The following is a 23212-nucleotide window of genomic DNA, read 5'->3' as shown; positions in this document are numbered from 1 at the left end:
ACTCAGGACCCCATCAGGGGGACGCTCAAAAAATGTGGTGACCTTTGACCTCTAGGTGGCGCTGTAATTTAGAAACATGCCTTTTGGCCTGTAGCTGCTGTTGTGCTTAGAAATAAAACGCACTAGTGGTGTCTGGTAATACTGTTGGAGGTCCTTAGGCCGACCCAAGCCAACTTGTGATGTCATCATAATTGATTCGGCCGCCATATTGGATTTAATCAAAAACACGTACAAGTTCTCGCAGGTCACAAATTTTAGCGGATCCGCACCAAAATTGGCAGAGACCATCTTCAGACCATAACCTATCAATATATTGCTTTCTAGAACAATTGACAAAAGCATTCGCCCGTAACAGCCAATCGAAATTGGTGGCGAAGCCGCCAAACAGGAAGTGAGCTCATATCTCAGCAACCCTGCCATGTATCATAACCAAACTTACTACATGGATTCATGACCCCATTAGGAGGACGCTCAAAAACTTTGGTGACCTTTGACCTGTAGGGGGTGCTGCAATTAGCAATATTGCATTTTGATCTTTAGTTGCCAATGTGTTTTATTGATGTTTTACTTATTGATGTGAAACTGATGACAACATGTTCCATCCAGTTCATTCTAATGCGTGCGTGCATGCAAGGGCGGGGCAGGACGGGGTGGGACGGGCAGGGGTGATTAGGTAAGGGGGGCTGGCGGAGGCGGTGGCAGCCCTGTTTCAGCCCTACAAAATCAGCTATGTTTTGATGTGACACTAGTTGAAAGTGTTGATCGCGGGTGTCTGCCGAGTTCTATCTTGTTGCCGTGGCTACTCCGGCCTAATCTGCTTGGCCCCCTCATTGCTGCTTGCAGCTATATTTGGGGGCCAAGCAGCGAAGCTGCAGGGCAACCCTTAGTGATTCTATGAATTCTTATTGGGGGCCAAGCAGCGAAGCTGCGAGGCAACCATAGTGATTGTTAGTTTTCTTATTATTATTATTATTATTATTATTCCGCCATTGAAGTCAATGGCAGCCTATAGAACCGTCTGGCAAAAAGTTCTGAAATTTGGCACACTGATTGGAGACAGTCCAATGATTCATTTCATCAAGTTTCATGTCGGCACCTCCAGCGCTCTAGCGCCACCAACAGGCCAAAGTTGGACTTGCGTTCACGCACGTAACTTCTGACCCGTATGGCCGATTGTCAAAAATGAGGTATCGTTGGATTCCTTGGGCCAAGCCGAGTTCAACGCACCCTATGACGTCATTTTCCGCCATGATGGATTTTCCGCCATTTTGGATTTTATCAAAAACACTAAAATGTCTTCTTTGGTCACAAATTTTGTCCAATCGACACCAAACTTCACACACATCGTCTACAGAAGACGCTACTTTCAGGAATTACTTTTTGTCTTCGGAAATACAACCGTTCGCCCGTAACAGCCAATCAAAATTTGTGGCGAAGCCGCCAAACAGGAAGTGAACTCATATCTCAACAACCCTTTCTTGTATCATAACCAAACGTAGTATATAGACTACTGACCCCATCAGGAGGATGCTCAAACATTTTGGTGACCTTTGGCCTCTAGGGGGCGCTGTAATTAAGAAATATGCCTTTTGGCCTGTAGCTGCTGTTGTGTTTAGAATTAAAACGCACTAGTGGTGTCTCACAATACTGTGGAAGGTCCTTTGGTCAACAGAGGACAACTTGTGACATCAACATAATTGATTTGGCCGCCATATTGGATTTAATCAAAAACACGAATAAGTATTCGCAAGTCACAAATTTCAGCTGATCCTCACCAAAATTGGCAGAGACCATCATCAGACCATGCCTTATCAGTGTATTTTTTTCTGGAACAATTGACAAAAGCGTTCGCCTGTAACAGCCAATCGAAATTTGCGGCGAAGCCGCCAAACAGGAAGTGAGCTCATATCTCAGCAACGCTTTCATGTATCAAAACCAAACTTAGTACATGGTCCTCAGGACCCATCAGGAGGACGCTCAAGAAATTTGGTGACCTTTGACCTCAAGGGGGTTCTGTAATTGGCAAAAATGTATTTTGGCCTATAGTTTCTGCATTATTCTGCAATGGAGGTCAATGGCAGCCCATAGAACCGTCTGGTTCATCCTGATGATGCACAAATAATTTGGTGACCTTTGACCTATGGGGGCATTGAAATCACAGCAAGCATGACCATATCTCAATCGATCTTTTATTTTTGATGTGAAACTGATGACAGCGAGTTCCATCCAGTTAATTCGAATGCGTGCGTGCAAGGGTGGGGCAGGGTGGGACGGGGAGGGGCGATTGCGGCGGTGGGTTGGCTAGGTGAGGGGGCGGCGACACTCACCCCTGGTTCAGCCACACAAAATCAGTTATGTTTTGATGTGAAACTTGACCTTGTAACTCAGCCAATCTTGGGTTGTTTGTCATGGAACTTGCTGTGACTGCTTAATGCTATATGCCTAATGCCACGACATTGAGTTGCATGGCAAATCTGGACTGCTGAGCTGCCTGCTTGGCCCCCACATTGCTGCTTGCAGCTATATTTATTATTAGAGTGCATGAAAATGCACTCTACTGTTCTTCCTAGGCTTCTTCTTCTTCTTATTATTCTTCTTCTTCTAACGCAGTTAATGCAGCTTCAACCGTTTAACGTAGAAACTTCATTCAAACTATGTTGCGTAGGTCTTACTTAGGACATGTGGGCTATGTATTTTTCATCTTTGTAACTTTTATACTTTTTAAACTATTAATTAAAAACTGCTCAAAATTTCCCCATAGACTTAACATGGGCTGATGACATCACAATGGACTAATTAACTTGATTTGCACCTGGTATCATCTTCCAGCTGCTCATCTAGGCCCCATCAAAGAATCAGTTCAACTGATTGCACCTGTATCAACTGCTTTCTACTGAACTAGACCATTCTACAAGGATATAAGACACATTTCCTCCAACTTTCTATCCATTCATCCTCTTCAAACCATTCACTCATCCACCCATTAAACTATCCATCAACATCCATTAAACAATCTGCCTATCAACATCCATTTAACTTTCTGTCTATCAACATCCATTACACTATCTACATTTAATTTTTAAACTATATACTCTGTCTCAGGCTTTAAGCATACAATATGGCTCTATTAAGACTGCCGTTAAGCAATTAGAATCCTATGGCAGGTGTTCGGGCCAGCTGCATCAACTGCCAGTCTCAGGCTTTAAGCATACAAACTGGCCCTATTAAGACTACACATCCTGTCCAACTGCTTCCTCTGCCAAAAACTGTTTCAAAATAAAAGTCCTCACTACAATATTTCACTGTTAAACAATTTAACCCTTTAAACTACTGAACTTTTTAACTGTTCAGCCATTGTAACTGTTACTTGTCATCAACTATGACTCCTACCCACTGTAGCTAGTTAGCTAAGTTAACTAAGTAACTTGGTTAGCATAGTTAGCATGCTAGCATGTTAGCATGCTAGTTAACATGCTAGTTAGCATTTTTAGCAAAACTGCTAAAAATGATTAGCTAAGTTAGCTAAGTCACATGGTTAGCATAGTTAGCATGCTAACATGTTAGCATGCTAGTTAGCATGCTAGTTATCATTTTTAGCAAAACTGCTAAAAATAATTAGCTAAGTTAGCTAAGTCACATGGTTAGCATAGTTAGCATGCTAGCATGTTAGCATGCTAGTTAGCATTTTTAGCAAAACTGCTAAAAATGATTAGCTAAGTTAGCTAAGTCACATGGTTAGCATAGTTAGCATGTTAGCATTGCTAACATGCTAGTTAGCATAACTACTAAAAATTAAAACATTAGCTAAGTTAACTAAGTTAAGTATTATCCACCTATTTAACCATTCAATCATTCAAACTATATTAAACCTTATCTACCAAGCAAATCATTTAACCATATAAACTATCCACCTATTTAACTGTTCAGTCACTCCAACTATATTAAACCTCATCTACCTAGCAACCAATATAGTTTGTTTTTACTCTGTATGATATTTTACATCATATTTGTTGCATTTTCATGCACTGTATTTCCTTCAGGAAATGCTTTTCTAGTTATTATTATTATTCCGCCATTGAAGTCAATGGCAGCCTATAGAACCGTCTGGCAAAAAGTTCTGAAATTTGGCACACTGATTGGAGACAGTCCAATGATTCATTTCATCAAGTTTCATGTCGGCACCTCCAGCGCTCTAGCGCCACCAACAGGCCAAAGTTGGACTTGCGTTCACGCACGTAACTTCTGACCCGTATGGCCGATTGTCAAAAATGAGGTATCGTTGGATTCCTTGGGCCAAGCCGAGTTCAACGCACCCTATGACGTCATTTTCCGCCATGATGGATTTTCCGCCATTTTGGATTTTATCAAAAACACTAAAATGTCTTCTTTGGTCACAAATTTTGTCCAATCGACACCAAACTTCACACACATCATCTACAGAACACGCTACTTACAGGAATTACTTTTTGTCTTCGGAAATACGACCGTTCGCCCGTAACAGCCAATCAAAATTTGTGGCGAAGCCGCCAAACAGGAAGTGAACTCATATCTCAGCAACCCTTTCTTGTATCATAACCAAACGTAGTATATAGACTACTGACCCCATCAGGAGGATGCTCAAACATTTTGGTGACCTTTGGCCTCTAGGGGGCGCTGTAATTAAGAAATATGCCTTTTGGCCTGTAGCTGCTGTTGTGTTTAGAATTAAAACGCACTAGTGGTGTCTCACAATACTGTGGAAGGTCCTTTGGTCAACAGAGGACAACTTGTGACATCAACATAATTGATTTGGCCGCCATATTGGATTTAATCAAAAACACGAATAAGTATTCGCAAGTCACAAATTTCAGCTGATCCTCACCAAAATTGGCAGAGACCATCATCAGACCATGCCTTATCAGTGTATTTTTTTCTGGAACAATTGACAAAAGCGTTCGCCTGTAACAGCCAATCGAAATTTGCGGCGAAGCCGCCAAACAGGAAGTGAGCTCATATCTCAGCAACGCTTTCATGTATCAAAACCAAACTTAGTACATGGTCCTCAGGACCCATCAGGAGGACGCTCAAGAAATTTGGTGACCTTTGACCTCAAGGGGGTTCTGTAATTGGCAAAAATGTATTTTGGCCTATAGTTTCTGCATTATTCTGCAATGGAGGTCAATGGCAGCCCATAGAACCGTCTGGTTCATCCTGATGATGCACAAATAATTTGGTGACCTTTGACCTATGGGGGCATTGAAATCACAGCAAGCATGACCATATCTCAATCGATCTTTTATTTTTGATGTGAAACTGATGACAGCGAGTTCCATCCAGTTAATTCGAATGCGTGCGTGCAAGGGTGGGGCAGGGTGGGACGGGGAGGGGCGATTGCGGCGGTGGGTTGGCTAGGTGAGGGGGCGGCGACACTCACCCCTGGTTCAGCCACACAAAATCAGTTATGTTTTGATGTGAAACTTGACCTTGTAACTCAGCCAATCTTGGGTTGTTTGTCATGGAACTTGCTGTGACTGCTTAATGCTATATGCCTAATGCCACGACATTGAGTTGCATGGCAAATCTGGACTGCTGAGCTGCCTGCTTGGCCCCCACATTGCTGCTTGCAGCTATATTTGGGGGCCAAGCAGCGAAGCTGCGAGGCAACCCATAGTGATTCTACGTATTCTTATTATTATTATTATTATAACGAAACGCTAATTTGCCATTAAACCATACAGTAAAAAGTTGGGATATTCGGCACATTGATTCGGTTCAGTCATATCTTTAATTTATCAAAGTTTCAAGTCTGCACTTTGAGTGCTCTAGCGCCACCAACATTTCAAATTTTTTATTACATCTATGCACATAACGTTTGAATGGTACACCACATTTTGAACATTAAGGTATATTTGGAATCCTTGGATGAGACCGAACTCAACGCAGATGTCAATTTATGGGGTAAACGTAATTGATCAGGCTGCCATATTGGATTTAATCAAAAACACCTAAAAGGCATCAAAGTTCGCAAAGTTTGTCCGATTTTCACGAAACTTGACGCAGATGATCTTCAGACTATGACTCACAAATGTTATTGCTTTTCGGAGCCATATTCAAAACCCATCGCCCGTCGTGACCAATCAAGTTTGGCGGCGAAGCCGCCAAACAGGAATTGAAGTGATCTCAGCAAGGCTTTCGCGTATCAACACCAAACTCAGTACAGGGTCTCAGGACCCAATTAGGAGGAGGCTCAATAAATTTGGTGACTTTTGACCTATAGGTGGCGCTATAATTACCAAAATTACGTTTTAGCCTGTAACGGGTCATGTGTTTGGAATTAAAGCATATTAGTGATATCTGTTAATACCTTGAGAGGTCCTTAGGCCGCCACATGCCAACATGTGACGTCAACATAAATGATCCAACCGCCATATTGGATGTCATCAAAAACACTTAAAAGGCATCAAAGGTCACAAAGTTTCTCCGATTTTCACGAAACTTGACGCAGATGATCGTCAGACCATGTCTCATAAATGCATTGCTTTCTGGAACCATATTCAAAACCTGTTGCCCGTGACAACCAATCAAGTTTGGCGGCGAAGCCGCCAAACAGGAAGTGAAGTGATATCTCAGCAATGCTTTCACATATCAAAACCAAACTAGGTATATAGGTTCAGGACTCAATCAGGAGGACACTCAAGAAATGTGGTAAATTTTGACCACTATGTGGCGCTATAATCACAGGAAGTGGGCTCATATTTCTGCAATGCTTTCACGTATCGAAACCAAACTTGGCTCATTGACTCGGGACCACATCCTGAGGACATACAATAATTTTAGCGACCTTTGACCACTAGGGGTGCTATAATTTGCAACACTTTCTCGTATCAACACCAAACTTGGTATATGGACTCGTGACTACAACCTGAGGACGCACAATAAATGTGGTGACTTTTGACCACTAGGGGTGCTATAATTATCAACACTTTCTCGTATCGACACCAAACTTGGTATGTGGACTTGTGACTACAACCTGACTATGCACAATACATTTGGTGATGTTTGAGGTATGCATATGTATGGGGGGTTATTGGGGTGTGTGGGAGAGGAAGTTTATCTTTGTATATGTGTGTGTGTGGGACGGGTGGTTAATTGGGTGTGTGTATAATGTAGCAACATTGGGTTGCCATGACAACTCCTGCTCAACTGCTTGGCCCCCACATTGCTGCTTGCAGCTATATTTGGGGGCCAAGCAGCGAAGCTGCAGGGCAACCCTTAGTGATTATTCTATGTTTTCTTCCCTATTATTATTATTATTATTACGCTTCCGCCATTGAAGTCTATGGCAGCCCATAGAACCGACTGGTCAAAAGTTCTGAAATTTGGCACGCTTATTGGGGACAGTCCAACTATTAATTTCACCAAGTTTCCTGTCGGCAACTCGAACCCTCTAGCGCCACCAACAGGCCAAATTTGGACATGCGTTCACGCACGTAACTTTTGACCCGTTGACCCGATTGTCAAAAATGTGGTATCGTTGGAATCCTTTGACCAAGCCGAGTTCAACGCACCCTATGACGTCAATTTCCGCCATGATGGATTTTCCGCCATTTTGGATTTTGTCAAAAACCTTTAAAAAGTTTCACGCCTCACATAGTTTGTCCGATTTTCACGAAACTTAGCACATAACATCTTCAGACCAAGCCGCACAAAAGTTATCGATTTTCATCTTCGGAACTAAAACTGTTTGCCTGTAACAGCCAAACGAAATATGCGGCGAAGCCGCCAAACAGGAAGTGAGCTCATATCTCAGCAACCCTTTCATCTGTCATAACCAAACTTAGTACATGGACTTACAACCCCATCAGTAGGGCACTCAAAAAATCTGGTGACCTTTGACCTCTAGGGGGCGCTGTAATTAAGAAATATGCCTATTGGCCTGTAGCTGCTATTGTGCTTAGAATTAAAACGCACTAGTGGTGTCTGACAATACTGTGGAAGGTCCTTAGGCCGACCCAAGCCAACTTTTGATGTCATCGTAATTGATTCGGCCGCCATATTGGATTTAATCAAAAACACGTACAAGTTTTCGCAGGTCACAAATTTCAGCGAATCCTCACCAAAATTGGCATAGACCATCTTCAGACCATGCCTTATCAGTGTATTTTTTTCTGGAACAATTGACAGAAGCGTTCTCCTGTAACAGCCAATCGAAATTTGCGGCGAAGTCGCCAAACAGGAAGTTAGATCATATCTCAGCAACGCTTTCATGTATCAAAACCAAACTTAGTACATGGCTCTCAGGACCAACCAGGAGGACACTCAATAAATTTGGTGACCTTTGACCTCGAAGGGGGCTCTGTAATTGGCATAAATGTGAAACTGATGACAGCGAGTTCCATCCAGTTAATTCTAATGCGTGCGTGCAAGGGTGGGGCGGGGTGGGACGGGCAGGGGCGATTGCGGCGGTGGGTTGGCTGGGTTTGGGGGTGGCAACACTCAGCCCTGGTTTAGCCACACAAAATCAGTTATGTTTTGAGGTTAAACTTGACCTTGTAACTCAGCCAATCTTGGGTTGTTTGGCATGGAACTTGCTGTGACTGCTTAATGCTATATGCCTGATGGCAAAGCATTGAGTTTCATGCCAAATCTGGACTGCTGAACTGCCTGCTTGGCCCCCACATTGCTGCTTGCAGCTATATTTATTATTAGTGGGTTTGATCCAGCAAGCCCACAGCATGGCAAGCACAGCTTTGCCATGCTGTGGGCTTGCGGAGCAAGCCCACTATTGTTCTTCTTAAGTTTTCTTATTATTATTTATTATTCCTGTTCACCCACTTTTTGGCCGAACTACTGCTCCTAGACCGTTTGAGCTATCGACGCGGTTCGAACTCCAAAAATTCAGGCCCGAACCGGTGTAACTTGCTTGTTGATTTCGTGTCACTGGCCCTTGTCGTTTTCGCGGTATTCCCGTTTTTCTGCGTTTTTTGGGCCCATTGAAATGCATGGCGGAATGTTCAGAATTCAAATTTCGATTGTGACATCACAGCTCTAATTGCTTAAGCTTGCACCTGGAAGAGTTCTAAGCCACCTGGCAGAGCTCTGATGGGCTGGGCTGGGCTGTCTGTGTATATGAAGGTGTGTGCATGTAACTTTTGACCAGTATGTCCGATTTTCATGAATGAGGTACCGTTGGAATCCTTGAATGAAGCCCAGTTCAATGCCTTGCCAGCACTAAGTGTAAAGGTAATGTAAAAAAAGATGAGACAGCGCGAAGCGCTGTCTCATCTTTTTTTTAAAGCCAAACCATGTTGATACAGGTCATTAAAAAAAATATATATATATATTTTCCAAATCCATTCAGCCCAGTTCAATGCCTTGCCAGCACTAAGTGTAAAGGTCATGTAAAAAAAGAGGAGACAGCGCGAAGCGCTGTCTCCTCTTTTTTTTAAAGCCAAACCATGTTCATATAGGTCATTAAAAAAATAAATAAATAAAGTATTTCACCAATCCATTCAGACCAGTCCTATACCCAGCTAGCTCCATTTGAACTTAGTCATGTGTACAGTTCTATAGATTATTACAGTGAGAAACACACTTTCATACAGATTTCATACATATCCACGCAGCATTACTAATCAAGTTACTCATCGTTGCCCAGCAAGAAGTCCTCAATCAATTCAATTGTCTTGCCACGATCTGTGGAGCTTACAGACAACGTTATATTACTATTGGTTCTGTATGCTATTTAAAGCCGACCTAACGCTGAGTCCCTTCTAGACGGTGTGTTGCAATGCATTCTGGGTGCTGTGCTGTGATTCGACGGCTCGTCACCTGACCCACCAAACAACAACTCTCTGGGATGTGGCAAATATCGCGTAAAAACCTTGTTGCCGGAACAACAGGGAAAAGGCAACAGGATAGCAGCATGAAAGATACACAGGATACACACGGAATTTTGATGGACGTCCTTATCAGTCTATGGTCTAACTTATAAACGTGTCGGGTCAACGTCAACGATAAGTAAGTTAGGCTAACGTAAACGTTAGCTATTTGCTGTTGTCATATGCTAGTGCTATATGCTTTAGGCTACGTGATGGCCATTTATCACACTGATTTTAGGTACTACTTTTACGAGGTCTGTAGTTCTGTCAAAATGTATCTTATCGTTGAACAGACTACAGTTTTATCTTCCTTAGACTTCGTAGATGTAGTTACTACAATTTGGAAGCGAATTTCGAAGTGTAAATATGGTTTTAGTGTGTAAACAGACCAACCGCGATTTTGCAATGAAGTTAATGGAGCCTTTTATGTAGGGCTACTAGGCTACTTTCACGAAGTCTGTAGTTCTGTCAAAATGTATCTTATCTATGAACAGACTACATGATTATCTTCCTTAGACTTCGTAGATGTAGTTACTACAATTTGGAAGCGAATTTCGAAGTGTAAATATGGTTTTAGTGTGTAAACAGACCAACCGCGATTTTGCAATGAAGTTAATTGAGCCTTTTATGTAGGGCTACTAGGCTACTTTCACGAAGTCTGTAGTTCTGTCAAAATGTATCTTAACCATGTAGTATGTTTATAGATATCTTCCTTAGACTTCGTAGATGTAGTTACTACAATTTGGAAGCGAATTTCGAAGTGTAAATATGGTTTTAGTGTGTAAACAGACCAACCGCGATTTTGCAATGAAGTTAATGGAGCCTTTTATGTAGGGCTACTAGGCTACTTTCACGAAGTCTGTAGTTCTGTCAAAATGTATCTTATCTATGAACAGACTACATGATTATCTTCCTTAGACTTCGTAGATGTAGTTACTACAATTTGGAAGCGAATTTCGAAGTGTAAATATGGTTTTAGTGTGTAAACAGACCAACCGCGATTTTGCAATGAAGTTAATTGAGCCTTTTATGTAGGGCTACTAGGCTACTTTCACGAAGTCTGTAGTTCTGTCAAAATGTATCTTAACCATGTAGTATGTTCATAGATATCTTCCTTAGACTTCGTAGATGTAGTTACTACAATTTGGAAGCGAATTTCGAAGTGCAAATATGGTTTAAATGTGTAAACAAGACGCCTGATGTTTAATGTTAATGAATGGGCACAGTATTATTGTGTACAGTAATGGGCTATCAGTAGTATGTAAACAGTTCATGTGTTATGTGATTTACATAAACTTGTAAACAACATAAATGTTAAAAGCTGGTATTGTGTTTCCTGAATTCTTACATTCAGGCATTCAAATGAAATGTAATTAAATAGCATATCAATCATGCAACAATGCAAAAACAATGAAACTAGTGTAGGCCTAATTATATTTTACATTAGTAAAGCAGTACTCTGATGTGCATGCTTTCACAAACTTTTGTGAACAATCTTAGCACTTTAAACATTGACTGTTTTGAAGTGCATGTATAGCAATATAGTATAAAAAAAATAATAATTGTGATGATATTACAATTTGATGGGGGGTGGGAGGAGGGGGTGGGTTCATGTAGGTGGGCCCTATGACCCCAAAGTATGCCTTGACTGGGCCTCAGGTCAAAGAAGTTTGAGAAAGGCTGATGTAGACGACAAAGCAGCAAGGAGGCGTCGTGTGATCATTTAAACAAGTTTTATGACAAGGTCGATGAGGGTGGGAAAAATCGTACATTTCTGTGCAAACTTTGCCCGCACTTCAGTCACACTGTCTTTTAAGAAAATGCAGTCCATTTTTCGGTTTCAGCAGTCAACAACCTCAGAACTGACCCTTCAGGCCTCTCAGGAGGCACTGGCCTTCTAACCTATCGACCACCTGAGCAACCAGCATGATTGCCCTAGCAACCAGCATAGCAACCACGTTATTTATGTGTTTTAGCTTATTGGATGTTGCGTTGATGCAGATAACTTTTGATCCGTGTGCCCGATTTTCATAAATGAGGTACCGTTGGAATCCTTGGATGAGGCCGAGTTCCGTGCCCCAGATCAAACCCACTCTTGCAGTTCCTCGGAACCGCAATTCTAGTTATTATTTAACATCTTTCCTCCGCCATGGGAGTCTATGGCAGCCCATAGAACCGTCTGGTAAAAAGTTGTGAAATTTGGCACACTGATTGGGGACACGCCAATATTTTATTTCACCAAGTTTCATGCCTCCCTGTCGAACCCTCTAGCGCCACCAACAGGCCAAAGTTGGACGTGCGTTCACGCACGTAACTTTTGACCCGTTTGTCCGATTGTCAAAAATGTGGTATCGTTGGAATCCTTGGACCAAGCGGAGTTCAACGCACCCTATGACGTCAATTTCCGCCATGATGGATTTTCCGCCATTTTGGATTTTGTAAAAAACCTTTAAAAAGTTTCACGCCTCACATAGTTTGTCAGATTTTCACGAAACTTAGCACATAACATCTTCAGACCAAGCCGCACAAAAGTTATCGATTTTCATCTTCGGAACTAAAACCGTTTTCCCGTAACAGCCAAACGAAATATGCGGCGAAGCCGCCAAACAGGAAGTGAGCTCATATCTCACCAACCCTTTCATCTGCCATAACCAAACTTAGTACATGGACTTATATCCGCATCAGTAGGGCACTCGAAAAATCTGGTGACCTTTGACCTCTAGGGGGCGCTGTAATTAAGTAATATGCCTATTGGCCTGTAGCTTCTGTTATGCTTAGAATTAAAACGCACTAGTGGTGTCTGACAATACTGTGGAAGGTCCTTAGGGCGAACCTAGCCAACTTGTGATGTCATCGTAATTGATTTGGTCGCCATATTGAATTTAATCAAAAACATGAATAAGTATTCGCAAGTCACAAATTTCAGCTGATCCTCACCAAAATTGGCAGAGACCATCTTCAGACCATGCCTTATCATTGTATTTTTTTCTGGAACAATTGATAGAAGCGTTTGCCTGTAACAGCCAATCGAAATTTGCGGCGAAGTCGCCAAACAGGAAGTGAGCTCATATCTCAGCAGCGCTTTCATGTATCAAAACCATACTTAGTACATGGTCCTCAGGACCCACCAGGAGGACGCTCAAGAAATTTGGTGACCTTTGACTTCTAGGGGGCTCTGTAATTGGCAAAAATGTATTTTGGCCTGTAGTTGCTGCATTATTCTGCAATGGAGGTCAATGGCAGCCCATAGAACCGTCTGGTTCATCCTGATGATTCACAAATAAGTTGGTGACCTTTGACCTCTATGGGGGCATTGAAATTACAGCAAGCATGATCATATCTCAATCGATCTTTTATTTTTGATGTGAAACTGATGACAGCGAGTTCCATCAAGTTCATTCTAATGCGTGCGTGCAAGGGTGGGGCGGGGTGGGACGGGCAGTGGCGGTGGGTTGGCTGGGTGAGGGGGCGGCGACTCTCAGCCCTGGTTCAGCCCCACAAAATCAGTTATGTTTTGATGTGAAACTTGACCTTGTAACTCAGCCATTCTTGGGTTGTTTGAAATGGAACTTCCTGTGACTGCTTAATGCTATATGCCTGATGCCACGGCATTGAGTTGCATGGCAAATCTGGCCTGCTGAACTGCCTGCTTGGCCCCCACATTGCTGCTTGCAGCTATATTTATTATTATTATTCCTCTGCCATTGAAGTCAATGGCAGCCCATAGAACCGTCTGGCAAAAAGTTCTGAAATTTGGCACAGTGATTGGAGACAGTCCAATGATTCATTTCACCAAGTTTCATGTGGGCAGCTCTAGCGCTCTAGCGCCACCAACAGGCCAAAGTTGGACTTGCGTTCATGCACGTAACTTCTGACCCGTTGACCCTATTGTTAAAAATGAGGTATCGTTGGAATCCTTGGACCAAGCCGAGTTCAACGCACCCTATGACGTCATTTTCCGCCATGATGGATTTTCCGCCATTTTGGATTTTATCAAAAACACTTAAAAGTCTTCACAGGTCACAAATTTTGTCTGATCGACACCAAACCTGACACACTTGATCTTCAGACGAAGCCTCACAAAAGTTATTCCTTTTTGTCTTCGGAACTCAAACCGTTCGCCCATAACAGCCAAGCGAAGTTTGCGGCGAAGCCGCCAAACAGGAAGTGACCACATATCTCAGCAACCCATTCACCTATCATAACCAAACTTAGTACATGGACTCAGGACCCAATCAGGGGGACGCTCAAGAAATCTGGTGACCTTTGACCTCTAGGGGGCGCTGTAATTAAGAAACATGCCTTTTGGCCTGTAGCTGCTGTTGTGCTTAGAATTAAAACGCACTAGTGGTGTCTGGTAATACTGTTGGAGGTCCTTAGGCCGACCCATGTAGACTTGTGATGTCATCATAATTGATTCGGCCGCCATATTGGATTTAATCAAAAACACGTTCAAGTTTTCGCAGGTCACAAATTTCAGCGGATCCTCACCAAAATTGGCAGAGACCATCTTCAGTCCATGCCTTATCAGTGCATTGCTTTCTGGAACAATTGATAGAAGCATTCGGCTGTAACAGCCAATCGAAATTTGCGGCGAAGCCGCCAAACAGGAAGTGAGCTCATATCTCAGCAACCCATTCATCTTTCATAACCAAACTTAGTACATGTACTCAAGACCCCATCAGGGGGACACTCAATACATCTGGTGACCTTTGACCTCTAGGGGGCGCTGTAATTAAGAAACATGCCTTTTGGCCTGTAGCTGCTGTTGTGTTTGGAATTAAAATGTACTAGTGGTGTCTGGTAATACTGTTGGAGATCCTTAGGCCGACCCAGGCCAACTTGTGATGTCTTCGTAATTGATTCGGCCGCCATGTTGGATTTAATCAAAAACATCAAAAAGTTTTCACAGGTCGCAAATTTTATTTGTTCACCAAAATTGGCAGAGACCATCTTCAGACCATAACCTATCAATATCTTGCTTTCTGGAACAATTGACAAAAGCATTCGCCCGTAACAGGCAATCGAATTTGGTGGCGAAGCCACCAAACAGGAAGTGAGCTCATATCTCAGCAACCCTGCCATGTATCATAACCAAACTTACTACATATATTCATGACCCCATTAGGAGGACGCTCAAAACATTTGGTGACCTTTGACCTGTAGGGGGTGCTGCAATTAGCAATATTGCATTTTGATGTGTAGTTGCTGATGTGTTTTATCAATCTTTTATTTTTTGATGTGAAACTGATGACAACATGTTCTATCCAGTTAATTTTTAATGCGTGCGTGCAAGAGCAGGGCAGGGCAGGACGGGGTGGGACAGGCTGGGGTGATTAGATGGGGCAGGGGCTGGCTGGCGAAGGCGGAAGCAATACTCAGCCCTGTTTCAGCTCTACAAAGTCAGTTATGTTTTGATGTGACAGTTGTTGAAAGGGTTGATCGCGGGTGTCTGCTGAGTTCTATCTTGTCGCCATGGCTACTCCGGCCTATTCTGCTTGGCCCCCTCATTGCTGCTTGCAGCTATATTTATTATTATTATTATTATTATTATTATAACAAAACGCTCATTTGCCATTCAACCGTACAGTAAAAAGTTGAGAAATTCGGCACATTGATTCGGTTCAGTCATATCTTTAATTTATCAAAGTTTCAAGTCTGCACTTTGAGTGCTCTAGCGCCACCAACATTTCAAATTTTTTATTACATCTATGCACATAACGTTTGAACGGTACACCACATTTTGGACATTAAGGTATATTTGGAATCCTTGGATGAGACCGAACTCAACGCAGATGTGAATTTATGAGGTAAACGTAATTGATCAGGCTGCCATATTGGATTTAATCAAAAACACCTAAAAGGCATCAAAGTTCGCAAAGTTTGTCCGATTTTCACGAAACTTGACGCAGATGATCTTCAGACCATGACCAGTGTTGCCAACTCTCGCGAGACAAATAAGCAACTCTCACCTCAAAAAGAAGCCCAAAAGAAGCCCAATTCCGCTTTAACCTGCCACAGCCTTAACAGCGCCTATTTGTATAATGATTGAAACAATTACTTTCCAAAGCCAAAACTATCATTTATTTGTATTGTATTAAAACATTTGCCCCCCAAAAATTAGGCTAAATTAAACTCATTGCAAATGTAACAACATAGGCTACACATTCGCACACGTGTGTGTGTGTGAGAGAGGTGTGTATTCCTTCCTGTGTGGTTTATTACGAATATGAATCAAACCGTAACAATAAAAAAAAATCAACAATAAAAAAGTGGACCAATAGGCCTAGCCCACATGGCAATTATTACCCTGGCCTTTATTTGTTTGAATAAACGAACCTGGCTATTATCAGAGGCCCGGCTATAGAGAATATAATCTCGGCCATAATTTGAGGATTTACTGTATGGCCATAGGATCTGCTGAGTATTCAGGGTATAACCTACATTGAAGACAGGTATTTTCTACTCCTGCATTTGTGAAAATAATTCCGTTTACACCTGATGATGAAAACAGCCATAGACCTGAACTCATTGATCAGACAGGTGACCAAATTCCAAACCAACAAGGGAACAGCGTGAAGCAATGCAAAACGCCGCAAAAGCCTTGGACAGCTGTAGCGATAGTCTGGAAAAAGAATAATAGTTTTAGATGTGCAAACTGTTACACGGGAAGTATATAGGCCTAGGCCTACGCAAATTTTCATTCAGCTTTGCGCAAGAAAGGCTGGTGAAACACGGAGTTCTCAGGTCTCGCCTGTTTTCTCGCATTGTCCTGACCCTTGTTCTGACTTAGACCTACCCTTAAATTGATTATTATGACTTAATTTGAGCAAAGTAAGAGTCTGCAAATGGCACCCTCAAATATCATGCTAGAAAAGTTCCATCAGCGCTGGCGCTCGTTTGGCATGGTAGATGCCCGCAAAGGTTTGGCCCGACCGGCATTTCAGAATGTCATTTCAAGACAGCTCGTTTACCTGGAAAAGTCGGAATACTATGACGTCTTTTGCCGGGATGGAGAACAACTCCAGTCCACGCACAGCAGAACAAGGATGTGCCTACATATATGTGTTAGCTATAAGAACTCTTATTAGCCCGCGCTGCCATTCTTAGACTGACCGGCTGTGCGCAATGTACAGCCAATTGCATGGGCCGCCCCTTTGACAGCACGTCAGTCCATAATTCTTTGAATTCGCCTTACTGTCGCTTAATGTCACGATGTAGGCAAACGACCATGCATGGAAAAAAATAGGTTAGACAGTCCAACAGGTTGTTCAAATGAAAATTTTAGGCTATGGTATATGAGCGATTGATTAGGATAGGCCTATGCGCAAATCGGAATAGCTGTTAATTTAACCTATGAAGCGTTTTACCAATAAAAAATAAAACATCCAGAAACAGATTTTCTATTAACTCTGCGCTCATGATGAGTATGATAGAAATTTCATACAAACTAAATTGGAGTCGTTTAAGCAAAGTTATTGCAGAGTTAAGGACATCATTGGCAGTGAAGCACAACACGATGATGAAACGTCTCGAAAATCGCATCTGATTATCACACACATCACAGTCTACCCTGATAGCATAGGCCATATAGGCAAAATCTTAGGTGAATGAGGGATATAGTCGGCGCAGCAGGCTGCATTGTCTCACTGGATTCGCTCACACAGGCTCAGACGAAACATGCGTCGTCCTCTCCCGGCCCAGTTCGCGCGTTGTAGGCCTATGTGCAATCTGGAAGTCAGGGAGAGGACCAAGCAAACAGCTTCGAAAACCTCACAAACAAACTATGCCTGGAATTAATGTTCCAGTCAATTGAAATGTAAAAAAACCGAGTCGCGTATTATTTTTATTTTTAAGCAACCACGTTTTCAAAAGCAAGCCCAAAAAACCGCAACCCGCGACTCCACATTTTTCCAAGCGACTTTCTGTAAAAACAAGCCCAAAGTCGCGTATTATAAGCGGACTTGGCAACTATGGTGCTGTAGTGCATATGCCAGACCAGTCGATGGCGCCGATGTGCAGAAGCTTCACGATATTTTCGCGTGAATCGTGTAGAAGAAAACATTGTTGAAACAGTTTGTTAAGCCAGAGAATGTCTAATAAGTGCTCTGGTTAAGCAGTCGCATGAAATAAGGAGACTACAGACAATTCGGTTTTCAATTCAACTGTTAAACTGTTAATAAAGTTAATTTTCAAGGTATGTGACTGCTATGTGAAATTTCAAATGCTTAGCCTACGCATTGCATTAGGTCTGAGCACCACTGGAGAAAACACTAACATGCAGTAAGCTAATGTTTAACTAGGTTAAGCTAACGTGTGCTTCTAACTTAGCCACTAAAGGCTGATAGGCTACATTGTGCATATAAATCATGACGGGAAAGAAAAACATTTTAATATGATAAATAAATGGTTCGGTTTGTTTTGACAAGCAACATGTCAGGTCGAGTGCCTTGGCTGGGTTAGGGGTGGGGCTGGCTATGTCGTCATAGGATTGCCGGCTTCACACGTCTACACGGCACGGTCTAGCCGGCGGTTTCAGAAGTTCCCACTTCGGAAGCCGGTGTCAAAAGCTATCGGTTTCAGTCTCCTAAACTGCCGGCGTCGTGTACGTGCAAGGCGTAACCGTTAACAAAACCTCACCGGTTTCACAAAAACCGGCGTCGTGTGCACGGCCCCCTAGACAGGCTTTCATTGAATTCTAATCATTCAAGGATAAACAATGGATACACTGCATACAGACCAAAGACACACACGGGGTACACATGGGTACAAAAATCACAGATGACCATAAGAAGTACGCAGTATGTACAGTAGTACATTTACAGAAATGAGGGTGATTCACAACACTTTCATGGCCGATGCCCATCTTTATGCAAATGATTCCGTTGAACGCGAGGCCACTATCCAATGAAAGGACGAGGTTGTAGGTCCTTTGTTCTACCACAACGGTGCCTGTGAAACTTTGGTTCCGCTTACAAGATAATGTTTTAACGATCTCTTCCACGACCACCTAGTAGTCCATAAAACAAACGAAACTAGGATTTGGATGAATATATTGACTGTTGGTGTTTCTGGTGAGGATTTGAGATTGCATTGAGTAGTTTAAATAAAACAAGTAGTGCTGGGCGGTATGACCAAAAATGTATATCACAGTATTTTTCAAAATTATAACGGTTTCACGGTATATGGCGGTATTTTTTCCACCATGCATAATCAGGTGTTCACAGCATTTTCTACTGGTTGAGAAAGGAACTACTGCAGTAGATTGACTTAGGTCTAATGTACTGTCATCAGGATGAGTGATTATTGTACAATAATTCCACACTAGTACTAATACAGGTTTGTATGGCCCCAGAAAATTATGCTGTTTACAAAGAAGAGCCACTCATGATTCTAATGAAGTGAGGAATCAGAATGCAAAGACAATTGCAGTCAAAATACCAACTTTTACTGTGCAAATTTCAAACATCTTTTATAAAACAAATACAAAAAAGTAGTGCAACTTGCAATAATTATACATTTGCATTAATATGGGCTTTGAGGTATATTCACATTCAAATAATTAATAAAACAAAGTGAACTGAACAGCATGCAAAGGCAACTTACATAATAAATGCAAAAAGGTGTTCAACTTGCATTAGTTCAAGCCCAGGTACATTACACATGTATTCAAGTAAATCTAAAAATAAAACTTGCGTTGCTTTGAGGTCTGTATACACATTCAAACAAATAAAATTAACAAAATTGTGCAATTTGCATTAGTTTATGCTTCCTTCAAAAGTATTGCTTCGAAACCAGTACTGAACATAAAAGAAATATAAAGTGCAACTTGGCTCACAGGATTATCCTGTATAACAGAAGCAATAATCACACATTTCACAATCAAACATTTACAAATTTTGAGCCAGGAAAACCAGACGGTCCACTGCATCTGGTTTGAGTGCGGCCCTGTGGCAAGTGACAATGTTGCCACCAGTGCTGAATGCTCTCTCGGATGGAGCACTGGTGGCAGGGATGCATAAATACTGCCGAGCTAGCTTGGCAATGCGATGGAAATTTGTCTGATGGCATCTCTGCTGCTGCACAAGCAGTCCCTGAGAGAGTGTCCTGTTGAGCCTTTATTAGTGACACTATCTCTTCAACTGCTCTGGATAGAACCTGCTCCACCTTTTCTTTATCTATATACTTGGTTCTAAACCGTGGATCAAGAAGAGACGCAATGTCAAGCAGGTCATCTGTGACATCCACATCTTGCCAGCTAAGGACCAAGTGCCTTGATTTCTTGTCAGCTTTTAGAACCTGACTAATGGCCCTCTCTTGCTCAAGTACTCGTTGAATCATAATTTGACGTGATCCCCACCTGGTAGGCGTCTCAGTTGTGAGCACATGCTTTGGAAGACCCAGGTCGCTCTGAACACTGGCCAGGTCCCTCCTTTTCCTCCAAGAGTATGAGAAGGCTGACACAATTTTTTTGCAGACACCTACTGCACGTTGTATGCGGTCATCTTTTACACCTCTCTGTAAAAATAACAAATTATTATATTAGTTCACTTATAGTAATGTAAATTAAAACATTGATTTTAGCACCAAACCAAATGATTTATAATAAACCCACATGCAGCAAGTTGAAAATAATCCTATATCAGGCATTGATGATGATAATAATAACTAGAAAAGCATTTCCTGAAGGAAATACAGTGCATGAAAATGCAAAAAATATTATGCAAAATATCATACAGAGTAAAAACAAACTATATTGGTTGCTAGGTAGATGAGGTTTAATATAGTTAGAATGACTGAACAGTTAAATGGTTATGGTTATGGTTATGGATTTAGCAGACGCCTTTGTCCAAAGCGACACATAAATACACAACAACATAATAATATTTAAAATTGAACAGGGAACAGATTAAAATGTAGGTCAAATATAGTAAGGAGAATAGTTGTAGTACACAATAATATCAATTCAATCAATAGCCTAATAAAAAGCAATGTAAAAAAGGGGAAAGGCAATAATAAAACAATGTCAATTCAATCAAAAATATAAAAACAGTGACATGCTAAGACTACATTAAGGAGAATATCAATAATAAACAATAATGTCAATAATTTAATAATAATAATAATGTTAATAATTAATTAACAGCCCAATTAAAATAAAACAACATTATATAAACCATAACATATAAGCGCTTAAACATCTAAGTATATGTTGAATAGGAATGTCTTTAGACCCCTCTTAAACGACCCAAAACTACCACAGGAACGGAGAGCACTGGGCAGTTCATTCCACCAACATGGAACCACTGAAGAAAAGAGTCTGGAATTAGACCCAGTTTTCATGACTGGTCGACACAACATACGCTCACCAGAAGACCGCAGTGGGCGGTTGGGGATGTAAGGCTTGATTATTGAATTAAAATAACTAGGAGCAGATCTAGTTAGTGTCCTATAGGCCAAAGTGAGAGATTTAAATTTAATTCTGGCTACTATAGGGAGCCAATGGAGAGTAACTAGGAGAGGAGTTACATGTGTCCTCTTTGGCTGATTGAAGACCAGGCGTGCTCCAGCATTTTGAATCAGCTGTAATGATCGATCTTGTTACACAAGCGGGTAAGCCAGCTAATAGTGAATTACAATAGTCCAGCTTAGAGATGACCATGGTCTGAACAAGAAGTTGTGTGGAATCTTGTGTCAGATAAGGTCTGATCTTCCTAATGTTGTAAAGCATAAACCGACATGATTTTGCAATAGAAGCTATATGCTCAGAGAAGTTAAGTCGGTCATCAATTACAACGCCCAAGTTTCGTGCCGATCTAGTTGGGGTCAGTGAAGTTGAGTCAAGCTGAATGTTAATCTGTTGGGGAATAGCTGTTTTAACTGGAAACACCAAAAACTCTGTTTTTGAGAGATTAAGCTGAAGGTGCCGATCTTTCATCCAGGCTGAGTCATCAGGTGGGAAAGACAGGTAAAGTTGAGTGTCGTCTGCATAACAGTGATAGTCAAATCCATGGGAGCGAATGGTATCACCTAAGGAAGTGGTGTAAATAGAGAAAAGCAAGGGTCCTAATACTGATCCCTGAGGCACACCTGTGGTGAGGTCATGAGACTTACATACCTGTCCCTGCCAAGACACGTTGAAAGAACGCCCTTTAAGGTAAGATTCAAACCAGTCAAGAGCTTTTCCAGAAATTCCCAGTTCAGATAGTATAGATAGGAGAATGTCATGGTTAACAGTATCAAAGGCTGCAGATAAATCTAGTAGAATTAATACTGATGACTGAGCAGAGGACTCTCAATGCTTCAGTCACAGACAGAAGAGCAGTTTCAGTAGAATGACCACTCTTGAAACCAGACTGCATAGGGTCTAGTAGATTATTCTGATGAAGAAAGTCACAAACTTGCTTGAAGACCACTTTCTCCAAAACCTTTGACAAGAAAGGAAGAAGGGAGACAGGTCTGTAGTTCTTCACCTCAGTTGGATTAAGTGTACTTTTCTTTAGCATAGGTGTAACCCTAGCCTGTTTAAAAGAATAAGGAACTATTCCAGAACTGAGTGAAGAATTAAATACATGTGTGACTGCTGGTAGAACAGCGGGTGAGATAGACTGTAGAAGAGTGGACGGGACAGGATCTAATGGGCATGTTGTTGGACGACATCGCTGAAGCAATTGAGAGACTGCTTCCTCATCAAGAGGAGAGAAAGAGTCAAATGATGCGGTCATACTAACACAAGGCAAAGCCCTCCTTATAGGAGCATCAAACTGAGCACTTATTTTAGCAACTTTTTCAGTGAAAAATGTTGCAAAGTCATTTGCTGACAGTGAAGTAGTTGATGGTGGTGGTGGAGGATTGAGAAGAGATTTGAAAGTAGAAAAAAGTTTTCTACTGTCAGTGGCGCTCTCAATCTTGCTTTGATAGAATGCCTTTTTTGCAAGTGTAACAGTGGATGAAAAGGATGACAGCAAAGACTGGTAGTTACTAAGATCATTTCCATCTCTGGATTTACGCCATTTCCTCTCAGCAGCTCTAAGTTCCTTTCGTACTGAGACTATACTGTTCGTCAGCCATGGATGGCGAGGTTTAGAACGAGTAGATCTTGAGGAAAGAGGACATGCTGCATTCAGACAAGATGCCAGTGTAGAGCAGAGAGTCTCTGTAGCGTCATTAACATCAAGTGCCAAGAATGAGCTAGGAGTAGGTAAAGCAGATGTTACTACTGTTGCAAAATGGTCGCTTGAGAGGCTTCTGAGATTACGCCGGAACGAAATTATCGGAGGAGGAGCTGCTGGGTTATCCAGGAGACGCACAGAGAATCTGATAAAGTGATGATCCGATACATGTAATGGATT

This window comes from Alosa pseudoharengus, unplaced genomic scaffold (assembly GCF_046254945.1).
Source record: "Alosa pseudoharengus isolate Yale_2024_CS ecotype anadromous, Long Island Sound unplaced genomic scaffold, YU_APseudo_1.1 YU_APseudo_1.1_scf_11, whole genome shotgun sequence".
NCBI lineage: Eukaryota > Metazoa > Chordata > Actinopteri > Clupeiformes > Clupeidae > Alosa > Alosa pseudoharengus.
This window is presented reverse-complemented; position numbering follows the sequence as displayed.